This window comes from Lampetra planeri, chromosome 5, assembly GCF_965212315.1.
Source record: "Lampetra planeri chromosome 5, kcLamPlan1.2.h2, whole genome shotgun sequence".
NCBI classification, from domain to species: domain Eukaryota; kingdom Metazoa; phylum Chordata; class Hyperoartia; order Petromyzontiformes; family Petromyzontidae; genus Lampetra; species Lampetra planeri.
In genome coordinates, this window is record NC_136111.1 from 3,901,602 (window position 1) to 3,927,398 (window position 25,797).

The following is a 25,797-nucleotide window of genomic DNA, read 5'->3' on the forward strand; positions in this document are numbered from 1 at the left end:
GTGGAAGAGCCGAGCAAGATGGCGGCGTTCCAACGGCAGTGGCTTCGTCGTCAGCACCCAGAGGACTCATAGACTCGCACAGCGCAAATCAAGCAAAGACATCGACTGAGAAACTGGAAACGCGCTAGCAGCGGGTGCAACATCAGCACTTCTTTTTTCTCCAGCGGACGGAGAGCATGCCGCCTTCGTAGTTTCCGAGAAGAACCGGTCCGGCGGGAGCACTACCATCATCATCATCATCCCCACCACGCGTCGCCTCCAGATTGCAGTCATTAACGATTCCAGCTGGATGGCATCACCCGAGGCGGGGGTGGGGGTGGAAACCTGGAGCCGCGAGAAACATGGCTAGCGCCAGCATTGAGTGATATCCGAGCCGGTGCTGCCCCCCCCCCAAACTCTCTCTTCATCAAGCCACACTGAGCATCCTCGTCCAGTGTTCTCGAACAATCGGAGGCAACACGAGGAGCGCTACATCTGCCAATTGACTGACACACGGGTGTGAAGTCGATTTTGTTTTTGAAGAATGTTGGTTACATATTCTTTGGGTCGTTCGGTAAAGTCACGTACATCGACGTGGCAATATAAACACAAAGGTGATGGTGGTGGTGATGATGGTGATGGTGGTGCACCCGTGATGGGCTCCACGAGACCACTTCTCCCGGGAAGCTACGTGCGCTGCATGTCCCCGATTCCAGTTTATCAGCGGGTCTCTGTGCGAGGAGTCTGTGGTTCTCCGTGTGACTCTATGGGCCTCGAGTGAGTGAGTGCTCATCATGACAAAAGCCACCGGCGGCACGTTCCATTTGCTCAACTAATCCGCCTGCAAGCGCTATCACCCGAGAGCGGGTGGGGGGGAAACCCGGGGTGGACTATCGCCTTCACGAACCAGACAGAGCTGCAAGCCTCTGCCCCTAAGTCCTGAAGCACAGTCTCGGCGAATGTCATGTAAGCCTCCTCTCTGCTGTGGAGAGCCAACACGTTGTTGTTGTTGTTATTACAGTATTATTATTTACTGTGCGTGTAGGCTTTTGTAGCCTGATCTATATGCATTGGCTGCTGCTGCTATTGCATTCATCAAAACTGCTGACGCGACCATTTATTACTTCACATTTTTTTGGGAGGAAATAGGTTTTTAGCTTTTAATCTGGCGATAGTAATACTAATAATAACGTGTCACTGCATTTCCTCCCTGGTGCTACGCATACCCCCCCTCCCCCACCACGGCTGGCTACGTACGGTGCGAAAGAAGTTCAACATACTGTACACGCGTACACACTGCCCATAGACCAACACTGCCCATGGACCCAACACTGCACCTCCGATTAGCACGGTTGGCTACGTACGGTGCGAAAGAAGTTGAACGTGCACGCGTACCTTGGAAGAGTGTCGTTGCAAATGACGCGAGCGAGCAGCGCCAAAGGCCGGGCATTGGCGCACAAAACGGGGATGGCGTAGCAGCCATCGGCACTCCGTTGTGCCCCCAGTGATGATGATTCGTGCTCCACATCCACGTGTCCATGTGTGGCTGAGTCTGGCCCCAGGGAAACCCCAGAACCGGTGTATGGATCTCGCTTGCGGCCGATTTGTTCGCCGTGAGCAGCAGCCGCAATGAAGGTTTTCGTTTTTAAGCGCAGCTCGCTAACCGCTGCGCCACCACTCCGCCCGCATACAAACGTGACCACGAACCCACACAGCAAACACAAAGATTCCCCCGTATAGGCTGAGCAGATTGTTGGGGCAAGTGCTGTTAGCGAGCACCTATGAAGGCCGGCACAGCACACGGGGGGTGGGGGGGGGGTAGCCACCACTATGCCCGGTCGCCTTTGTATTCCCAGTGATGATGTTTACACACCGCACCAGCTACTCATTTGAGGCTGAGTCGACATAGGGGAGGCCCAGGACCGGTTCAGATAATCGTCACCGGTGTTGGCCGTTCGCGGGAATCGAACTTGGGCCGCCGGGTTCGTAGCGCAGCACGCGAACCATTACACACACACACGTGCAACATAACTTTCATGATCAAAAGCATCCAATATCTGATACGAACGCGTTCACATTATACGTGTTGTGTTATGAGTGCATTTTTTCGTGTCGTTAGTTTGTTCCTGCTCTATTGTTTGGCGCGCGTTTACCAGCAGCCCAATTAGTCGGCCCTCCAACGCGCCCCACTCCGCGTGGCTTCTCGCTGATTAGGATCTGCGAGCACGTGGTCCCTGTCTTGATTTTTATTTTTAGAATGGTTGCTTTCGTTCGAAGAATTCTTCGTAACGCAATTTGTGATATTTAGAATTCTGCGTTGCATTCCCCCTCTCTTCCAGCATCTTCCTTGGCCTCTTTGGAACGGCGAGTCGATTCTGTGTGATGGCTTCACCGGCGATTGCATTTGACTCGTGCTCGTATCTGTTTGTATATCAGGACAAGAGTCACCCCGTGTATGTCTCATGCTTCTGTCGTCGTAGCTTCGTTGTTATCGTGCTACATGATCGGTCGAAAAATCATCTTTGCCGAGCCACGTTGCTCTCCGGTGAATGTGTTAGTTAACATCGTTGTTTTATGTCTCTGCGATATTTTAACATTTTTGTAACGTAACTCGGTTGTTAACGTCTCTGATTTTCCGTTTGCTTCGTCGCTTTTAACGTCTTGCAATTGTTTGCCTTTCGTCGGTTTTTTTTGGGTGACCCCCGATCGCTTTTCACAAACGAGACTCATCCTCGCCCCTCCATTTCCCACCCGTTCAGTTAAAACTTCGTTCAGCGTCTTGTCCCACGTTTTCGCCCCACGTGCTTGGGAGCTTCTTGAGCGACCGCCACGTGGCGCAATCAAGCCAAACAACGCGGGCGGCAAACATCCTGGACAACACGACGCAGAAGCTACACGGCACAACCGCGAAATACCGACGCGGTCAACGACCCTCGGCTTTGCTCTGCTTCTTCTAAATTCTGTCCACCTCCCGGCAAAAACATTCCAACGTTGGGCCAACATTGACGCGTAATTGGAACGGTTGTACCAACGTCGTTAGCTCGACTTTCCATGGCGCACTGCGGGCTGCCAGCGAGACATGGCCAATCCACGTTGACTCAACAGCAGCTTGGCACCCAGTGCTAGTGGGAATATCGACGGGCTCTTAGCTGGCGAATGGCGCCTTTTGTTATTGCTGTTCACGCGTGCGTATGCGTGGATCGAATGAGTGCCCGGTTGCGGTGTGTGTAGTAAACATCGCCACTGGGGAGACAAAGGCGGCCGGGCGTGGTGTTTAACCACTCAACCCCTTCGTGTGCCGTGCCAGCCTTGATACGTGCTCGCTAACAGCACTTGCACCTACAGTCTATCAAGGCTATACGGGGGATCTTTGTCTTTGTAGGGGTAAATGCTAACAATTTGCTTGTGTGGGAAGGCCCACACGAGCGCGTGTGTGTTGGGGGGGGGGCGGGGGATGGTGGGGGAGAGAGAAATGTTAAATGCCAGTCACTTCTCATTTCCTGAAACACAATGGGCAATTTGGCAACCCGTACGCTCATTCAAGCGAGCAAATGCGCACAGTTAACCCGTTTGGGTGAGCGCCCGGAGCACGCGCGTTTGTTGTGTACCGCGTGCGTGCTCACGATTGCACAGCGGCTCTCATCAAACACACATGGCAAAGACAAAGATCCCCCGTATAGCCTCGGCAGACTGTTGGGGCAAGTGCGGTTAGCGAGCACCTATGAAGACCTGCACGGCACGCGAGGGGGTTGAGGTAGCTAACACCGCGCCCGGCCGCCTTTGTCTCCCCAGTGGCGATGTTTACACAACGCAACAGGTACTCACATACACACACACACACGTGTCATTGTGGGGAGCGGTCGTATTGCGGTTAGTTGCGCTGCGCTACGAACCCGGCGACACGAGTTCGATTCCCGCTCACGGCCAACACCAGTGACGATTATCTGAACTGGTCCTGGGCCCCCACTAGGTCGACTTAAATGGGTACCTGGTGCGGTGTGTAAACATCGCCACTCGGGAGACAAAGGCGGCCGGGCGTGGTGCTGGCCACTCACCCCTAGGTGTGCCGTTTCGGGCCTGCATAGGTGCTCGATAACAGCACTTGCCCCAACAGTCTGTTGAAGGCTATACGGGGGATCTTTGTCTTTGCTGGTCATTGGGTGTTGACCGAGTTTGGTGCAGGGAACGGTGCGATTGGAGGTCACGTCGAGAAGCATCTCACGTTCACGCGTTTGCGGAAAAAAAAAACTGCCTCTGTCAGTTTTTTGGGAGAAGAGATATTCTCCGACTCAAACAGCCAAGAATTAGCAGACATGACGACTTGTTTGGTTGGTTTGCTAACCACTGGCAGAATTTTTGTTGTTGTTGTTGTGCCAATGTATGGATTAGACACCTGATTGAGCTGTTTGCTAAGAGGTGAGGACGATGTTTGGGGGGGGGGGGGGGAAAGGGTGTTGTTAGCAACGATAGGGACATGCGGACAAAGCAGTGATGGATGGTAGACAATGATCGTTCCCTCGTTGTCCACGTGAGCCATGCGGTTGTGAAATCTGGGTTCTGCTGCTAGGGAGCGGAGAGAGCAGTGAGTGTTTGTATGTATGTACTGTATGTTGAACTTCTTTCGCACCGTACGTAACCAACCCGCACTAATCGTAGGTGCAGGGCCATACATTTATTTGGCCCCAAAAATATCTAGGATTTTGACAATTATATTCATTATTTGCATGAAATAAGTTTGACTACCCAAACAACTTTTTTGTTTTTACTCCTGGCACACCACGGCAAGGGTATAGAGGCAGTGATACACTCCGTAGGAAAAAAAGTTAAAGGGATAGCAATGAGAGAAAAAAAGACAACAAAAACTGGGCCAAGATGCCAGGGATGAGAGGAGAGAGACGAGAGAGCGAGAAAATTAAGGGAGGAGCGAGTGAGTTGCACGGAGCGGCGTCTGTTTTCACAGGGGGCGGGCAAGAGGGGAGGGATTCGGAATGGGAGTGGCGACAGATAGGTCACGTGATTTACGGGCATACGTGAGCTGGTTTCGATAGTGGGTTCTTGACTTGATAATGAAAAAGTATCTATTTTACCAGGTAAGGCCCATTGAGCTGTATTGCTATTTTTTCAGAAGCGACCTGGCTATTACAAATGATAGCTCAACGAAGTGGGGTTTTATTTAATTTGTAAATGTATATCAGTCAATTACTCTAAACGCATGTTTCTAAATGTGGACGGGAAAACCCGGAGGAATTGGAGAAAAATCCACACGACCGTTGTTAGAACATGCAAACTCAAAATATGCAGCAGGCGTTAGGGTCGGGATCGAACCTACGATCCTGTATACCAAGCGAAGTAGTTAACGTCTCACTCACCGTGACGCCCACAATCATTGAGAAGTCACCTCATTGGTCGTGTCTGGGTACCGCCCACCCATCAACACTCAGCCCACCATTGGGTGCAAGGTAAAAGCGCAACCCTGCAATTGTTTGCTCATGTCCCTGCTGGTGGAAGGGCCTTTGAAGAGAATGAAACGCTCACACTTTACCCCACCGCAGACGACTTGCAAATTTCTTAATATTCCGTGTATCCATGTATGATGCATGCATGTTGAACTTCTTTCGCACCGTACGCCTGGGTTGGATTTGAGAAGCGTTGCACCATTTCTACGACCGCCACACCGGGAAATTCAAACGGGAAAACCTCCGGAATTCAACGCGCGGTGTTCTCGACATTGAGCGAAACGAGCGTCGCTACCATTGCAAAAATCGAAGCAAACTCATTGCCAAAGTGAAAGGGACCCGGCGAGCAACGGTATTGGAAATCGAAGTCAAAACATTAGGAAGCAAGCACTCGCTCCAGTATTGCTATTATCCTGATGCTGTTGCTGCTGCTGCAACGTGCCTTTCGCTTTGTGTCGCGTTGCCGTAAGTGCGCCTAGAAACCCACGAAAGAGTCTGCGGCAGGAGCGGCTAAATAAATAAATGAAGGCGCCTGACCTTGCGGAAACAGCGGAGCTGCCACGTCAAGTGGGATGATCGTCCCTTGGTGGGACGTCGTCCAAGGGCACTGTCGTTTCTATCGTACAACAAAACAACAAAAAACACCGCACAACACCACGTGGCCGTCAAGGCTCGATATGTACCGCGTGTTGAACTTCTTTCACGCCATACGCGGCCAACCGTGCGAATCGGAAGTGCAGGGTGAAGGACAACAAACTAAACACAAAAAAGTAGTTGGAAATAAATTGGTTCTCAATCTAAATAATGGCAAAGTGCGCAGCTCCAGCGGCGTCCTAACACAGGAAGGAAGAGCGTTCCAGACGGCCGCAGAAGCGCATCTGAAGGCGCGCGATGCGGTGACCGTCTGTGTCCGACGGCCAGCCACAATCCGCCGCCGCTGCTGCGACGGCTCTCGACTACGCCCGGCGTCGGGAACACAACTGGACAGACCGCCGCTGTCGATGTCTGCCACAGCCTGCGCGGGTAGCCCCCTTGCAGAGGGCTCGGCTAAAGGTGCCGCCGCGGACGTTCGCAGAAGATCCTCACGCGTCGATGTGAGCGTCGTTCGCGTTCGTAGTTCGCCCTTTAATAAACCGACCACCCCCACCCCCCCTCCAGCTACACCAACAGCGGTTAATTGCGCTTGTGGCCGCACGCGTTCGTAAACTCTAAGCGAAACGGGCTCATTTGTATCGCCTTCTCGTATCTTACACGAATCAATATCGGCGCCGTATCCAAGGCGCTTTACGCGGAATGAAGAATGGCGCGTGTGGATGTCAACGGTGGAGTTGAGGTGACTGAAACAGATGAGACGAAGCGACGGGGGCGATTCTGCGACGATGCGTGAATTCGGCGAAAGCGAAACTGATGGCAGTAAATGATGACGAATGGATTGGATGAATGGGGAATGAGCGATAGCCGTGGGTTGAGAACATGAAGAGGGAACGGCGAGGGGGAGATTCAGGGGGGTCGCGGAGTGAGCTAGGAGTAACAATAAGTGAGAAGCGGAAACTTCGTGAGCGAAGGTGACTGCTTAAATGTGGGGGGGGGGGGGGGGGAGTTTGTTCCGGTGAAGGAGAAGGAGGGACAGAGAGAGAAAGGCACCGAATATTGACAACACGGAGGGTGAGAAGGCACGCGGATAGATGCCAAGATATGGTGGGGCAAGACCTTAGTCCAGTCGCCATAAGGCTCGACTGGGGTAAGGATTATTGCGATAGATGGTCGATGCAATTGCTACGGTGACCCATGAAACCTCTTCTCCAAAACTCCCCGGATTAGAAGTGATACCCAGACCGCTCACCAGCAACCAACCCTCTTCTCTGACTGACTCTGACTAGTCAGTTTGGCCAAGTTGAGTAAAACAACCCCTACGACTGACGCGGCATGGCTGATGATGATGTTGACAGGTACCTATGAGCCCGCGTTGCCACCTCGGAGGTATAAAGACCTGGAGTAGAAGAAGAAGATATCATAATAGCAGACGAGGGGAGAGCTCCGTGTGAATGCATTGTATTGAGTGGTTTACTATTATTCTTACGCCGCTGACAATCCCCAGGACATTTAACATCACGGGAAGACCCACGTAATCCTCAGCAGAGCTCTACGGCTACCCCCAACGAGAGGAATGATTCCTGGTGAAAAAACGAATAAGAAAGCGCTTGCCACGTGCCGCGAGAGATCGCGAGGCCGCGCGTCTCGATCCAAACAACGGGTTAAGGGGGGAGTCGGCCCTCCCGTTCCCCGGGTGGGCGATGGTGGTGGTGATGGTGATGGTGGTGGTGATGGTGGTGGTGATGGTGGTGGTGGTGATGGTGGTGGTGATGGTGATGGTGGTGGTGGTGATGGTGGTGGTGATGGTGATGGTGGTGGTGGTGATGGTGGTGGTGGTGATGGTGGTGGTGATGGTGGTGGTGGTGATGGTGATTGTGGTGGTGGTGGTGGTGGTGGTGGTGATGGTGGTGGTGTTGGTGATGGTGCTGGTGGTGGTGGTGATGGTGGTGGTGGTGATGGTGGTGATGATGGTTGTGGTGATGGTGGTGGTGATGGTGATGGTGGTGATGGTGGTGGTGGTGATGGTGGTGGTGGTGGTGATGGTGGTGGTGGTGATGGTGATGGTGGTGATGATGGTTGTGATGATGGTGGTGGTGATGATGGTGGTGGTGGTGATGGTGGTGGTGATGGTGGTGGTGGTGATGGTGGTTGTGGTGGTGGTGGTGGTGATGGTGGTGGTGTTGGTGATGGTGCTGGTGCTGCTGCTGCACACCTGAGCGAGTCTTCAAGCGGCGTCTTAATGTCACCGTCACGCTCGGCCGCCTTTACCTGCCGGCTGCGCCCCCCCCCCACTCAACATCCCCCCTCCCCACCTCCCCTCCGCTCCCGAATTACCGAGATGGTTTCCGTGAACCGTGCGTGCGCGTGTTCGCGCGGGCGATCCCATGGGTCGTTACACCTGGCGGCCGGGCGACTCCCAGTCCTCCTCCTCGCCTAGTCCTCACTCGCGCGGCGTGTGTTGTTGCCGTCGTCGTCGTCGTTGTTGTTATTGTTGCTCTGGAGAGCGGGAGATTGTTTGACCGATGTTCGGTCTCTCGCCGGGTTAATGATGACGATGATGGTGGTGGTGGCGATGTTGGCAACGGGTCGTGATTTCTCTCACTCGAGACAGTGGGCCGCGTGAGAGTAAAACAAAATTGTCCGTGGCTCCTATGAATGGGTGGCGATAAACGGTGAAGAGACCGGGTTGCCACCTGTCCTGCTTTTTCCCAGGACATCCTCCTGTTGATGTAATTATGCTGGAAAAACATGAGAGTAATTCCCGTCAAAAGTTCCTTTTTTTGGTCAGTTTCCTAATAATCATAATATTCCACCACTCAAGAGAATACATTTACATGTAGCCCCGCCCCCCCCCCCCTCTCTTTCGTTATTGTAAGATATCTTTCCCATGATATTGTCCCGGTTTGTAGGAGTTCAGAGGTGGCAACTCTGCCTAGAGTTGGAGGCGATGGTGGTGGGAAGCCGCCGCGTGGCTGCAAGGCCGTGGGAGTGGGGGTACAGTAGTAGGTCCGTTACGGATAGGTCAAAGGTGACATGGCCTCCAGGGCTATTCACGAATAATGACCGCGACCTTTAAAATGAGCTATTGTGTGATCACTGAACGGGATTCAGAGGGCAATTAAGCCAGAGCGTGCACGTGCGCGTGTGTGCACATTTGTCGCGTGACGATTAATTTTGAGCCGATCTTGGGCCTCCCCCTGGGTCGACTCAGCCGCAAAATCAGTACCTGGTGCGGTGTGTAAACGTCGCCAACTGGGGAGACTGCAAAGACGCGTCGGGCGTGATCGCTGGCCACTCACCCATCCCCTCGTGTACCGTGCCGGACTTTCAGAGGTGCTCGCCAACAGCACTTGCCCCAACCCTCTGTGAAATGCAACACGGGGGAGACTTTATTTGTGCACGCGGTGCAGCCAAGTGGTGGTCACAGAGCGCACTGATCCACGTTTGTGTTTGCGTCATTCGGGCTGCTCCGTGATGTTAATTACTCGGGACCGTCACCGTCTCGTGTTCATTACGTGCATTGCGGCCCTGGAAATATTGAGCGGGGTTTGTTTGTTTCAACCGAATTTGATAATAATGACTCTTCTTGTTATTTTGGTTACCGGCCGCTGCGTTGGACGATTTGTATAACCCTCCACCACCCGACAAAAAGATGAACTTTTTCACGTGAGCAACGGCATCGGTCAAATTCTGACCAACGAAAGCTCCACACGGGTGACCTCAGATGTTCCGCGACTGACTGTGACACCAGCGAACACGCGCCGTGGCTGCTACACCCCAGACGTATTCGGTTCGTGGCCAAAAGAAATGTGCACCACGATGCCATCGGCGAACGCACGAGGCAGAGAAGCACGCGGTAAGCAGAGCGAGGGAGCGACAAGCCGTGCAGACACACCGAGGCCCCCCACATGATTCTACGGTAGGCGCATGCAGCCAGACTGAATCTCGTGTGGGGGTATATCCTCGCTAGGGTCGATTCAGAGTGTGGCGAGTGCCCGGTGGGATGTCGGGTACGCCAACACCTTGCCGTCTCCGCGGGTCGTGACGGCTCCGTGCGAACGGGACTTGCGCACCCCCCCCACCAACATCACCAGCAGCAACGGTGCGATTCGTCTGCACAGCGGCATCCATCCAGCGACGGCAGCCGGCGGGGGACCCCACCTGCCAATCTAGAAGCGGAATGAGTGAGTTGTGCTGGAGGAGGAATCCGATGAGCTGAAAAGCTCTTTTTGCACAGATGTCCGCTTAGGGGCGGCTAGGAAGGTCGCAACAATAAAGGGTACCCACAAAAAAACGCGATCGTAGTGCCAAGTACGAGAAGGGTAAATACATCACCCGACGCACACAAGTACAGGAGAACGCTTCTTAGCCACGTAATGCACACGCGTATGTAATGCTCATGCGTACGTAATGCACGCGTGCACGTCATGCTCATGCGTACGTAATGCACACGTGTACGTAATGCACACGTGTACGTAATGCACGCGTGCACGTCATGCACACGTGTGCATGCTTGCGCGCACTGTACAGGCGCGCCTTGCGTGGTCGAGACGAACGACAGCCAAGAAGCGATGAATGAAATCGACTCGAGTCGCAGGCGTTAGATGGATTGTGTTGCTTTGAAAGGGGATGAGCGATCGTGGTGGCGGAGGGGGGGGGTGAGAGTGGTGGTGGGGGGGGTGTTCATCCAGCAGTAGATAAATAATGGCTCCTCTGCAGGACAACCATTGCTGACATCCCATGAAGGGGAAATTATTGTATTGACCGGTGGGGGTGGGGGGGACGATGGCTTGAATGATACTACACTCGCCAGGGTCTGGAGTTGACTAATTGAACTCGCGACCACCACCACCGCCGATGATGATGATGAATGTGCAGCGTTGTGCCGCACGCTCCCTCATCGCGTGCCTCAACGCCCTTTTAATTCGAGTAAAATGCGGCCTCGCAGAGCGCTCCCATCCGCGTGCGATTCGCTTGCAAGTAGACAGCTCCCACCAACCACCACAGACAAAGATCCCCCGTGTGGCCTTGACAGACTGTAGGGGCAAGTGCTGTTAGCGAGCACTTATGCAGGCCGGAACGGTACACGAGGGGGGTGGGTGGCCAGCACCACGCCCGACCGCCTTTGTCTCCCCAGTGGCGATATATTTACACAACGCGCCGGGTACTCATTTGAGGCCGCGTCAACCTAGGGGGAGGCCCAGGACCGGTTGAGATAATAGATAATCGTCACCGGTGTCGGCCGTGAGCGGGAATCGAACTCGGGACGCCAGGTTCGTAGCGCAGTCCCCACCCCCCTCCACTCCCCCTTCCACACACACCGACGGTGAACATCAAGCGGGCTGATCACATCCTTGAGGTTAGTAGCGTGGGTGCAGGGGGTGCATTAGCCCCCACCCGCCCCGCCCCTAGTGGCCAAAGCTACGAGTTGAGCCACCCACCCTCCCTCATCCGCCCTTGACAGCCACCACGAGATGGAAATTGTCAACAGCATTGGAACCTCACCTGACAGCTTGCCCCCCCCCCCCCCGAGCTGTTAACGAAGTCGCTACGCGCCCGGGACTCGTTCGCCCCCCCCCGCCCCCTCTGTGGCTCGCACGGAGGAGACTGCTGGGGGCTCCCCCCAAAGTCGGCGGCGTCATCGGCGTCCTCCCCGAGTGAGAAGGAGCGAACGGGCAGGCGGCGAAGATGGTCGAATCGCTCGTGGGGTGGTTTGGGTGGGGAACCGGGAAGATGAAGACATCGACAGCAAACGAGTCGCGCGCGAAGAAGTCGAGGCAGTCGGACAACTTCGTGAAAACACAATCGAGGTGTCTTGGGTTAGATCGCGTAAATATATAAATGTGTCGTTAAAACCCGCCACCACCCGACACAGCCAACTAGTAAGGGTTGTCACGTAAACAGAACGTGGACAATTCGTCACTAGTACAGCACTAGTGTGTAGTGTACAGTGTAGTGTATAGTAGTGTAGTGTATAATGTAGTGTATAGTGTAGTGTATAGTAGTGTAGTGTATAATGTAGTGTATCGTGTAGTGTATAGTAGTATAGTGTATAATGTAGTGTATAGTGTAGTGTACTAGTACAGCACTAACCGGTGTGATGGAGAGCCAAGCCACAACATGTACAATCTTTGTAAATGTTGTGGCTTTTACAATCTTTGTAAATGTTGTGGCTTGGCTCTCCAACACACCGGTTAGTGCTGTACTAGTGACGAATTGGCCACGTTCTGTTTACGTGACAACCCTTACTAGTTGGCTGTGTCGGGTGATGGCGGGTTTTAACGACACTTTTATATATTTGCGCGATCTAACCCCAACAACAAAGCCTCTTTTATGGTTGATATTTGTCGCGAAAGCCCACTGCGTGTTAAACTTCGTGAAAAGCGTCCGTCTCTCCGTGCTCGTTGTCTTTCTGTATCTAGCCGGCAGAGCGAGCGGTCGTGTAGCGCCGTTCAGCTGCCCGTGCCGCAAACCCGGTGGGCCAAAGTTCGATTCCCGCTCGCGGACAACGCCAGTGACGATTATCCGAACCGGTCCTGGGCCTCCTCCCCGAGGGGAGAAGACCCAGGATGTGTAAACATCGCCACGAGGGAGACAAAGGCGGCCGGGCGTGGTGCTGAGCACCCCCCCCCCCCCCCGCGCGTGTGTGCCGTGCCGGCCTTCCGAGGTGCTACTCGCTCACAGCACTTGTCCCCAATGTAGTCTGCTAAGGCTACACGGGAAATCTTCGTCTTTGTCTCTGCATGTTTCTCTCCCTCTCGATCTCGCTCCCTCCCTCCCTCCTCCACTGTCTCTCCGTTCCTCTGCCACCCTTCATCTTTCTCTCCCTTCTCTCACGCCGCGCGTCTCCCTCTGTGCAGCGTAGCTTGATTGCCAGGGCCCCGGGCGCAAGCAATGAAATGGAGGCCCCTGTCCAGCCCCCCCCCTCCACTCCACCCGCATCTCCCCGTTATTTGTAGCCCGGAACCTCTCGTCCCCATCCGTGCCGTGTCAGCCAGCGCAGTTGCACCGCCTTCACACTCAATGTCTACGCCACCGCTTCATCTCCCCCCTCCACTTCTATCTCCCCCCCCCCCCCCTGTTCTCTCTCGCTCTCTTTTGTTTTTACGATCCGTGGAAACAAGAAGATGCTCGGTGTAGTCGGCACTTTGCTTCGTTCATCATTTCGTATTTTTTTTATTTAAACTTTGCTTTATGTAAACCCCCACCTCTCGCTCGATCTCTGGCTCACTCTCTCGGTCACTCTCTCGCTCACTCTCTCGCTCTCTGCCTCTCTCTCTCCTGTGCTTCATTCTAATTCCCTCCCACTCCGTCTCCACGCGTCTTCCTCTTCCTCTGTCCCCATCTCTCTCTCGGAACCACTCCTCAGCATCCTCCCTCCCTCTCTCCGTGTGTCCACCCGCCCTCCTCTTTAGATCCCCCCCCCCCACCCTCTGTCTTTCCCTCCAGCTTCCTAACTCTATCCTCTCCCTCCCTCTCCTTCCCTCTCGCTCCCCGTCGCCTCGTTCAGCTTGGCTGCGTCAGAATCACTCCCCGCTGGTGCCTCGCTCGCCCAAGGTCACGCGGCGACCTCCGCCACCACCGATACACCGCGGGGAGGGGTGGGGGAGCATTCGCGTGCCTAGCGGCGGCCCTGCACCACCCAAGAGCCCATGGGTCAAAGGGCCCCATTGACATAGAAAGTCACGGACTTGCAGCGAGCGGTAACACCTTGCGATAGCTGCAATAGCTTTACGACATTACGCACTGCGGCGTATACTATTGCGTTGTTATCCTGTATACACGTTTATACGGTACGGCAATGCATATGCTAGTTGTGCTGTTACAATGGACCGTGTCGCGCGGTGGAAACGAAGGGCGGCGCTATTGTTTGTTGGGGTGAAGTTAGTGACGCACTGTGCTCGGCACTCGCCCGCACAACGAAGTGATCCGAGTCTGATTCCTGGCCACGGCTGCCATCAGTGGCGAGTGCCACCTGAACCAGTCCATGCCACCTGCCCCCCACCACCCACCCACCCTCTTCACCAGCCCGCGCCGACTCAGCGTGGTGAAGTATGGCGGCCTTCATCCAGCAATGGATCGACAACAAGGCTACTTGTTGTATCGTGTGCCTCATCCGTAATAGAGGGTGGGGTTTTTTTTTGGGGGGGGGGGGGTTGGATCGCTTAACCCCCCAAAAACCCCCATCTATTATGAGTAATATTGGTCGCGAAAGCCTACGTGATGAAGTGTACATCATCATCATTATTGTTGTTGTACGATTGGAAGAGACAGAGAGACTTTTGACTTTTAAACAACTTTTATTGCCGCCAGCAGCAAAAGCACTGGAGGCGATTTCGATATGAAATACACAAAGTCACCAGCAAACAAATGCAAATAAACGCTACAAATCGACGCGCTGTGGCCCTAAAAGCACCGCGCACAACACAAAAGAAAAGCCACGTGGTGGTGGTGGTCATCGCGCACGCCACGGTGACGAGCGAGCGCTTCAGAAGGTGAACACGAGGGTGCCGTCCACGCTGGTACAGAGGGCTTTTCCGGCTGCCCAGCGTTCGAAGAAGACGTGCACATCACCGACATGTGTGTGGTACGCGTGCTCCAGCCGGAGCCGCGCCTTAAGCAGGCCTCGGAACACTGAGGGAGACGGGTTCCACCTCTTGTAAACAAACGCACAAACAAAAACACGTCCCAATATCAGCAACCAGCAGCGATCACATCTGCAAGCGACGTGGAACAGCCATCGTAACAGATTGATAGTGCAGGACGCAAGACGTGCACACGCGTAAAGAGCGCACGGCCAGTTGCGCGCGTGTGCCACGGTTCCAGGAGGCAAAGTTGGCAGCAGCGAGCATCGGTGACTCTAATCGGTACTGATGAGTCCTACCGAGGGTGAAACCGGTCCACATGTGTCTATCGCTGCGTCACGTGTTGCTGTCAGACGCGCTCATTTGCTCAAACCCATCTGTGATGGTGACCTTAAGACAATCACGCGCTGATGCACGCGGACGAGAGAGCGGTGGTTGGTGGTGGACGAGGATGATGATGGGGTAGAAGTGGTGATGTTGAGGAGAATGGCAGAGAGTGAAAGGCAGGGAGAGAGGGAAGAAGCAGGAGGAGAGATACATGGAGATGGAAGAGCGGTAGTGGTGGATGAAGATGGAGGGAAAGGAAATCAACAGAAAGGGCTGCGATGCTGATGATCACCAATGCAGGCGATGCGGGGGGCGGGGTCGAAGCGCTCCGTACAGTGCTGGAGTCATAAACGGTGACTGTCACGTGGGGCGATGCCGGAATTTGTAAAACTGTTTTAGTTTTGCAATTTGCCAACACACCGCCATCACACCACCATCATCATCATCATCACCATTATCACCACCACCATCATCATCATCACCACCACCACCATCATCACCACCACCACCATCATCAACACCATCATCATCATCACCAGATGTACTGCGCCATCGTCATTACCACCACCATCATCACCATCACCAGATGTACTGCGACATCGTTATCACGACTATCATCACCCCCATCATCATCATCACCACCACCATCATCATCACTACCACCACCATAACACCACCATCATCACCACCACCAGATGTACTGCGCCATCGTTATCATCACCATCATCATCACCACCACCATCATCATCATCACCAGATGTACTGCACCATCGTCATCACCACGAGTATCATCATCCACCACCACCATCATCTCCACCATCATCATCACCATCATCATCACCACCATCATCCGCGGAGGCTTTCCAATCAACATCATTGTCAATGTCATTAATCAATCTTATTCTATTATCGTAATGTTTGCACTGTACTCGGGGTTAGTTGAGGGCAGGGTTGGTGCATCGTGCAGTCATCACGTAAGGCACTCATCAGCAGAACAATGCGGCCATTCCAGTATTGCGCGGTACACAATGTGGGCTATTTACTTACCTACACGTAGACTCAGATATCCCCCTCGGAACGCACACCACTCTGATCTCCCTCCACGGTAACAAACACAATACATGCTCAAGATGCAACGGACCCAAACATGTCGTGTCGAACCATCCTGACGGAGAGTGCTGAAACGCATTGAAGGGCTCTCCAGAACAAATACGGGGATTGCCATATGACAAGACTTCACATTGTCACTGCCGTGGCTTTAACCTCTTTGTCCTTTTCCCGCGTCCGATATCAAACGCCGCGTGCTCGCGTCCGGAGCCCGACGTTTCGGTGAGCGGTGAACGCAGCAGGACAAAGTATCGCTCGCTGCCGTGTCCTCAGGCCACCTCCTCGCATCGATTGCGGAGTGGAAGAGGCCGTTCGAGTTCCTTGACGCATCCGTTGCCTTTATAGCCGCGTCACCCGCCGCCACCGCCACCAAAGACAAAGATCCCCCGTATAGCCTGTGACGGACTGTTGAGCCAAGTGGCTGTTAGCGAGGAGCACCTACGAAGGCCGGCACGGCACACGAGGGAGTGGGTGGTGAGCACCACGCCCGACCGCCTTTGTCTCCCCAGTGGCGATGTTTACACACCGCAACCAGGTACTTATTTGAGGCTGAGTCGACCTAGGGGAGGCCCAGGAGCGGTTCAGATAATCGTCAGCGATGTTGGCCGTGAGCGGGAATCGAAGCCGGGTCGCCGGGTTCGTAGCGCAGCGTAGCGCTAACCGCTACACGACCGTTCCCCATATACACACACATATACACACAAAAGCAAAGGTCGCCTGTATAGCCTTCGACAGAACCGTTGGGGCAAGTGCTGTTAGCGAGAAGCGCCTGAACCCAGGCCGGAACGGCACGCGAGGGGATGGGTGGCCAGAACCGCGCCCGAGTCGCCAGGTTCGTAGCGCAGCGCGCTACCTGCTACACGACCGCTCCCCCACCGCCACAGCCACCACAACCACCACAACCGCCGCCGCTACGACGGCTCCGAGCAAAAACGTGATTTTTTTAAAAATCAATTATTCAGATCTTTGACCTTACACACCGACCCGTGGGGTGTCACGTGGCCATCAGCCCACAATGGAAATCGTTCAGCCCGCGTCATCCGCGGGTTTCTTTTTTAACCCCCCGCCCCGCCACGCAGGTGAACGCCACGTGGGAGAGAGAGAGAGAGAGGATTTCTCACACGGATGGATTGCACTGATTAATCGACCCAAATGGATTGTTACGCTTGCTTTGCATGCGTCAGATCGTATGTTTAAGAATTAATTAGCTACAATTACCGTGTTTATAATTCGGAGGGGGGGGGGGGTGGAGGGGGGTTGCCACGGGAGTTGGCGGGACAACGTGATATGCAGTCGCTGCAACAACAATAAAACCTCGTTGCACTGTACGTCTCCACGTCCACATCTATGCCCCTTATCACCACCAACCCACACTGACCAGCGCCGTGAAGTAGATTTGAACAAAAATCTGAAAAAAGTTGTGCGTTCAATTTCTTTCGCACCGTACGTAGCCAACGGCGCTAAACGGAGGTGCGGGGAGTGCTGGAGTGGCGGGGAGGCCCTCGTCATCCAGCAGTGGATTGACAAACTCGCTGTCACACCTGCACATCCAAGCTCCCCAGCGTGGCTCGTTGGTTGTGTTGTCGAGGGAGACTGAAGTGGAGCATCGCAGCCAGGGCCGGCGTTGCTGCGTTTTCGTTAAATGCCAGGAATCCCTGCAGACGATCTGGCAAAGCAGAATTCAAATGCACATGTTGACACCCTCTGCTCTCTGTCTGTCTCTCTCTCCGACGGCGCTTGAGAAGGATGCAAGACTTCACGAGGATGCATTGGCTCTGGGCACCTAAACGGCGCATCGATGAATCTGTTGGAATCGATTCTTAAACTGTCAATGATGTACATACATCAGAGCGTCCGGGTAATAACCGATGTATGGGTCCCAGGCCACACGCAGTGGAACGGTGAAGGTTCACCGCAGGCCACAGGACGGACCCCACGTTTGTTTGCCTTGACAGACCAGGGTGACCAGTCGACGCACACCCATCCGATTAGCACAGTTGGCTACGTACGGTGCGAAAGAAGTTCAAAACACATACATACAACACCCAACATCACTCCCAAACTGTGTCAGATCGCGTTGTCTAATCTGCCCGATGCTCTGCTCATGGTTGTGAGCATTGGAACTCCGCCTCCACGTGTTGCTGTGGGATGTTCAACACCAGCTCGCTGCCGAGGAGCGCATGTCACGAGCGCCCCCCACCGCCCCTACGCACAAAGGCCAATCTTGGCACCAAATCAACTCATCTCCAGGTCCTCCCGTACCCACATTCGCCCATCTCTTCTCTGTGTGAACGCGAGATGTGTGGTAGGGTATCCCAGCGTCAATGTTGAAAGCCGTTGTGTGGGTGTCGCTGCGATGTGGCCCGCGTTTATGCGAGTGCAGAGAATAAGAGGGCACACAATTTTGAACGAGAAGACTTGAGGAGCTGTCGTGCATGGACATGGCCAGGACGTTTCCACACGGCAACTCGCGGTCGATTAAATGGGTATGCGATGATGACTGCCGCCCATTCGATTTGGAGTTGGACTTCAAACTAAAATCCAAAGCTATCGCCATGAGCACTTTGGCAAGGTACGCGAACTCTTCCGCCGCACTTTCAACAGTCACACCGTCACTTGTGCAGATAATGGGGGGGGGGGGGGATGCTTGGGGGGACGGACAGATTTTTATGAAGGACATTCTGATATCAAGTTAGGGACTCTGCTGCTCAAAATGAGGGCTCGTCACGAACGGGTAGAGTCTTGACATCAGCCCAATCAAAACACTTCTCCAATGGAAAAATACTCGGGAACACACACACACACGCACACGTGCGCGCGCAAGGCCGGTGTTTCTCTTTGGTATAGAGAGCTTATGGATTTCAATAGCTTTTTTGGGAAACATCTAAGAGGAAATGATTTGAATAAATGAGTGAGTGCTTGGTATATTCGATGTATCTCAATTACACTGGACCATCTGATTAAACACGACGTGGGGCACACTGACACTCTTCCACGAAATTTAAATCAACCACAAGTAGCCGGCCCTTCACATTTATACAAGGGTGTTGTTTTATTATTATTATTGTTTATTATTATTACCGCAGACAAACGACTGTCATTATTTCATCGGCGTTCAATGTGTACGCATGCTCCAAACCGGGTGTGTAACCACGCAAAGGGCAGAGCACCGTCTCGCATCGGGAACGATGCGGCAGGTTCAATTTGCTGGTTGGTCACCGCACCGGCCAGAGACACAAACAGTCCACAGCTGCTGCTGACTACGATCATCTCACGGGTGGCGGATTGATGCGCGTTGCGTATCAAGAGACAGAGAGAGGAGAGGGGGGGGGGGGATGTCTTCGTGCCCACTGAGGTGTGGTGCTGAAATGGACAGCGAGACGTGTCACCTTCGTAGAGATATCCTTCTAATTTGAAAGTGGCCTTTTTCATCATTCACATGTGTCTGTTGAGGTGACGGCAATGAGTTCGCATTAATAATGTGCAGTGCCTTGTAAATCCACTGCTGGATGAAGGCCTCTTCCCCCACGCTGTTGTGCGGTGGGGTAGTTTGACGATCACCACGTTGGTCAGTGCGGGCTTGTGAAGTGAAGGTCGTGCGGTTGCAGGACAGGTTGAGACATTTTCGTGGAATCAAACTCGGGTTTTTTTTTTTGAAATCATTTACTAAAATTCAAACTCACGTTGAAAAGTACAGGGACACACAGTCCGAGTGGAGTATGGCTATGAGATAAAAAGCCATTTTTTATGAGTTTGCTTCATTCTTTAAAGTCCATGTATGCGAGCACCGCTCGTTTTGTTTGAGGAGGTGGTGGCGGTGGTGGGGGTGGTGGTGGTGATAATTTATATCGCCTTTTAATGCAACAAAGCTCTTCCATAGTATCGGCACCCAGCCGCTGAAGGCTGCAGAACAGCACAAAATGTACCGCCGCCAAGGAGCGAGAGAACACGAGATTGAAGTTTTAATGCCACTCGTTTTTAAAAATTGCACAATTTTAGAAAATCTAATTTCACGGTCAGTACCAATGAGCACCGCCGGCTTATGCATTATGTAGGGCATCTCGGTGGCTGGATTTTGCACGTAATGATGAGCGACTGACTGAAGAGTGGGACGAGGGTGTTCACATGCGATCTGTGTTCGAGGCTCGATCTGTTGCCGCGTGTCGGGGAGGGGGGGGGGGGTGTGATGTCCAGGCCGGTGGCGCTGTTTTGCCGAGCCCCTGTTGTAGGCTGTGCGATCCGAGGTTTCACTCGGCACTGAATCCGAATCGTTATTGTCGACTGGAGGAATCCGATGAGCTTCGAAGCTCTTTTTAGCCGACGTCCAGTCGGGCGGCGTGTGGGGGGGGGGGGTGTCAGAAAACACGAAGGATTTCGAGACCAATAATCGAACCTCTATTACGGATCAGAAAATTACAACAACGAATAATACACCCGCCGATAGGAGTGCAAAGTAGAGGAAATCTAGGCAAGTCACATGAAAATAAAATCCATATGCATGTAAAAAAGGAATATTTGAGTACAAACTGCAAAAATACTACAATTCCTGTCAATTTTCAGCACGAATTGCAATCGTGGGCAAAAGATCAAAATCAAAACAAAAACCGTCCCAGACCGCACCAAGAAAACATTAGTCCCTCAACACGATTGCACATTAAAATTGAACTCTCGATACATTGGTAAGGATCAAAGTTACACATCACATTTGCAAAGGTTGTTGTGTCCAGCCACGACTGTTAGCCGTGACTTCTAATTGAGGTGACCTGGCCCATAGCTCAATGTGGAAAGTCAACAGTGATCGCCCTACGTAGAGAGATTTTTCCCCTTGTCACAGTGAAATGGAATATCCACCTGTCTCTCGCGATCACAGGCGCATGCTCAGCGCCCTGCGTGCACGGTTGGACGTGGGGACACTTTTACATCATCATCATCACCACCGCCGCAGCAGCAGCTCACACGTTCACCGCATTGCAGCTCCAACGAGACGCGCATTCAATCACAAGGACGCGTTACGTTCGGTCCGAACGCCCTTGCTTTTAACGGTCTATTCTCGAAGTAGATTAATCCACACGTTCATATACGAGAGTGTTGGGGGTGGGGTGGTACGGTGGGTGGGGGATGGCTTGATATGGATGGGTATGTGGTTGTAGGTTAGTTACTGTGGGAATCCAGGTTTGGCGAGCTTTTGCCATTATCATCACCAGCCACAATCTGGTTGGTGAATTCTGGTGAGGATGGGGATTAGCACAGGGGGGAGGAGCTGGATTGGGTGAGTCGGTGAGCAGGTTGGAGGGGAGTACAGCAGTTCTGACCGCGGCTATTCATCAACAAGGCGAGAAATCGTTACCGATACGAATTTTTCGTTCGTATTGTTCCATTAAACGCTCGGGGGCCAATGACATCCTACATTTGTTTGTCGTGCTGTGGGCTCTGTCCGTTTTTTTTTTAGTCGTCGTCGTCTTCTTCCCCGTGTGTTGATCCGCTTCCTGTAATCGAACGTCTCTCGCCGCGGTCCACGTGGCCTGGCTGCCGTCGTCGTTCCGTGACGACGCGTGACGACACGACACGTGACCTGACGTGCACGCGACCTTGCGTGTGGTGCCCCTCCCCGCCCCGTGTTGTTATAGACGTGGGGAAGGGGGGGTTGGTGGATCACGCAAAGATCACCACGCGCGTGGCTCCCAAATGTGCCGGGTTTTTTCGAGGTGCCGAGTTCAGAGGCAGTAGAGTAAGAAGGCTGCTAACAGTCCTCGTTTCGAAAGAGAGCGCGGCGATGCTTTGTGCTAAACGAATGGACGAATTGATTACCCGTTGTATCGGCCTTGGACGTATGATGGGTCGAGCGGATCACCGACTGGGATTTGAACTCGCAGCCCCCCAGAGTTGCACAGATGTTGGCTTTTAAGAACCCCACTCTGCAGGCACCACCAGCTTGTTTAAAAGTATTTGGCTGTTGTAAATGTCCACATGACGATAGGCCACTTTGTTGAACTATAATTTGTGGCTAGGTCGCTTCTGAAAAAGAGCTATACAGCTCAGTGGACTTGATCTGGTAAAATACAATTCATAAAAAAAAAACTGTTTAGTTTCATACGAAAAAAATAGTTTAGTTCTGCGATTGGGTGTCACACACACGCGCAAACAGCTCCATCTCTGCGTCATCCACCAACACCCACCGCTAAGTATCTGGGGTTATCTTGATCATGATCATAATTGGTCAGCACGCTTGCTTTCCTCCTTACAGTGCCTACCTACCTGCAGTCATGGTGTCGCATGTTCTGCATCTCTGTGCAGATCAGTATGGAAACGTGGTTCTTGCCGGAATGCGCAGTGTCAGTGTTTCGCAGAATGTAAATCTTGAAGGCCCTTTTCACGGATCTACATCGCCCTCTGCTGGATCACCTTCATACTACAGCACCGCCTTTACATTCGCTGTGTTCCACTGCGTGTCGATTAACCGGTTGGAAGACCTCAAACGACCAGGACTGTGTCATTTGCAAGTGTGACCTGGGGGCGTATTCGTCTGCCAGTAGGGTCGACGATTGCCATGTATAGACCCAATTGAGTCATGCAATTTCATAGCTGTCAACCCCTTATCATTGCCCTACCTTATTACAGACCAATTCAGACCTTATTGGTTCACCCCGCGCCCTTATAAATCTCAACGTTCATCACACACAGTCCCATCACAAGGGACACACACAAACAGGTTGACCAAAAATGATGTTACTACACAAAAACAGTTTTACGTATTAATTTTGAACATTGGTGTCAATGATGCTACTTATCATGCTCGACTATCTGTGAACTTGCATGTTGATGACGCTGCTGCTTGCTCGACATGTCGACGCACACTCTCGTGTTGTAAATGTACAACGATAAACATGGGAAATTATGAAGCGTGAAACAATACATTTTCATTCATGGACCTCCCAATCCTGTTTGTGCAAATTTCAGGATCAAATTTGTCCGCTGCTACGGCGATCGCTACTCTCCAGAGTCAATTTTTGGTTTAGATCTGTCCCACGACTTTTTTTATTCGGACGTATGATTTCGTTGTTTTTTGCCCGTATTGAAACGCCTGTAGGCCGTAACGACCTGAAAACTAACTTTCCATGCGCGAGAATACGGCCTAAACCGTGTGGGGTTGAGACTGCATGCAATTTGAGGGCAATTCTCAAATGTGAAGCCTGATGCCGGCACAGGATGGCCTACGCTTGCGAATAACGCCGGGGTCTCTTTTCCACGTACGTGGCTGCGAGTGAAGCAGGCGGCGCGCGTCGTAACGGTGGCGATCGTCAGGGCCGCCGCTGGATTCGAACCGCGATACTCTGCAACAGCGGTTAGGGGCCGTCCGTAAATGACGTCACGCACCTGGGGGGGGGGGGTCCAACATTTGTGACGATGTGTGACGAGGGGGGGTGGGGTTGAGAAATGTGACGTCACATCAAAATGCGCAACTTTAAATAAATATATAATTGCTATAACAACACTAAATGTTATAACAACACTCCTACAACATCAGAGTGCAGCGCCACATTAAATACGCACTACAATGACAATAGTTTAAACCGATTTGAAGCATGTTTTATTTTCAAATTGGAAATATGTTTTTTTGGGGGGGGGGGGCAGAGCTGTGTGACGTCATGTTTGAGGGGGGGGTCTGACTTTTTGTGACGCCGTGTGGCGAGGAGGGGGGGGTATAAAAAATCGTCCAAAATCGCGTGACGTCATTTATGGACGGCCCCATAGAGCACCGCGCTATGGACGCGGCCCACCCGAGTTCGCGACTAAGACCGACGCGGAGTGGTGAAGACATTCATCGAACGTTTTGATCGACAGAGTGCCGTAAACGACGGTGTATTATATAGATGCGCTCCAGGCGTTGCGACGTGAGAGAAGCGAATTCCCAACTTGAACTTTGGCAGAGGGCTGTGGAAATGGGAAGAGAATTGGCATCCCAGCAGCTCCACTGGATACTAACGGGCTTTGGAAGATACGAACATGCGTGCACACACACCACACGCGAAGACAAAGATCCCCCGTATAGCCTTAACAGACTGTCGGAGCAAGTGCTGTTAGCCAGCACCGATGAAGGCACACGAGAAAATGGGTGGCCAGCACCACGCCCGACCGCCTTTGTCTCCCCAGTGGCGATGTTTACACAACGGCACCAGGTACACATTTGAGGCTGAGTCGACACACACACATCACACGCGAGCATGCATGCAAACACCTCTATTATATGTCTTTGTGTAAAGCAGAAAAGTTTTCAGGAGCAGGCGCCAACCTTGAGGTCAGCTAGCCACGTGGTGTAGTTTAGCCATCGCTCGGTTGAATGAGCGCAGGCCACCATTGGTTTACGACGCTGTCCATAGGAGGATGACATCAAAACGATTTCGGAGGTAAAATTTAGATTTAAAGTTTTCGTGACTGCAGGGATCCATACTCTTTGGTTCTTTCGGTAAAGTCACGTAGGTTGAAAATAAAATACATTAAATCACGACGTTTCGGGCGCAACACAAGCGGGCCCACTTCAGCAATTGTTTCTCGCTGTGGTTGTCCCACCTGATGACGGACGCTTGTGTTGCGCCCGAAACGTCGTGATTTAATGTATTTTATTTTCTACCGACGCGATTCTCGGAGGTGCCATCAGTTGCCTGTTACCCACGCGAGGTGGCGCCGCGCCTCGGCACGTTCCCTGCCATGAACACAGGGCGTCGAGGCAAAATGCATAAGCATCGGACAGATGTTGATTTTCTTCGCCTTCAGAGCGCGAATATTTCGAAAGAAGTGAAAACTCAATGGTTGCATACGGGGAGATGGTTGCGCGTTCACTGGAGGCCGTCTCAACACCACCACCATCACCCTCGCTTCTTCACCTGGGAACACGGGGTTCATCACATTCCGTTATTGTGAGGCTGTCGGCAGAAGTGCACAAATAACTCGAGATCACGGGGGAGATGTTCGTGCAGTGCACCCCTCTCTCTTCACCCGCCGTCAAAGTGCTGCTCTCCAACGTTACTACCCTTCCTCAAAAGCACCGGACTGCAGCGAGAGACCTACAGTGGTTCGGCACGATCGTCTCGCTCATCGTCATGCTGCCTTTGAGGACACGGGGCCCAACGCTGGCACACATCATGTCGCTCCAGCGACAAACCTTCATGATCCTGAAGGACAGTAATACAAACCTCAACGTGACCTTCAAGTACACAATCGAGGGCTACGTCCAAACCGCGTACGCTTCCACGGCCATGCCACGGTGTTTCGGGTGTGGTGGTGCCAACCACGCCCGGAAAAAAACTGCCCGACCAAGGACAAGGAAAATACTGCTCAGCCTGCACCAACACACACAGTGCAGCAGCAGCAGAAGCCGCAGCAGCAGCAGCAGCAACAGAACCAGCAGCAGCAGAATCTGCAGCAGCAGCAGCAGGACCATCCGCAGCAGGACAACAAGAAGCAGCAGCAGCAGCAGGCGCCCGCTGACTCTGCAGCTGACCGCGCAAAGTCAGCGACTGACGGCGAGCGGGATGGCTTCACCATCGTTGAGTCACGAAAGCGCAGAGGGCCTTCAGAGCCTTCTGGAAGGTTTGGACAACATCCAAAAGCACGTTCAGCTCTCTCCAACAATGGTGGGATAATGGGAAGGCGCAGATCGGGACACTCTGCCAGCAATTCATGAGCCAGCGTGCCGCAACTCGGAGAGAACGGGCAGAGTAGCTGCAGAATGAGCTGCTGCTACTAGAGGC

General features: G+C 52.9%; 1 long non-coding RNA gene across 2 annotated transcripts in view; it reads left to right on the forward strand.

Moving 5' to 3' along the window:
* Nucleotides 1-689: 689 nt before the first annotated feature.
* LOC144719192 (uncharacterized) overlaps nucleotides 690-25,797 on the forward strand; it is a 47,855-nt gene continuing 22,747 nt past the window's right edge. Inside the window, exon 1 of one of the 2 annotated variants that reach the window (XR_013585556.1) lies at nucleotides 690-945. This is a non-coding gene — a long non-coding RNA (uncharacterized LOC144719192). Of the gene's footprint in view, nucleotides 946-3,670; nucleotides 3,797-25,797 lie in introns of those variants that run through there. The other variant, XR_013585555.1, reaches the window with a different exon arrangement.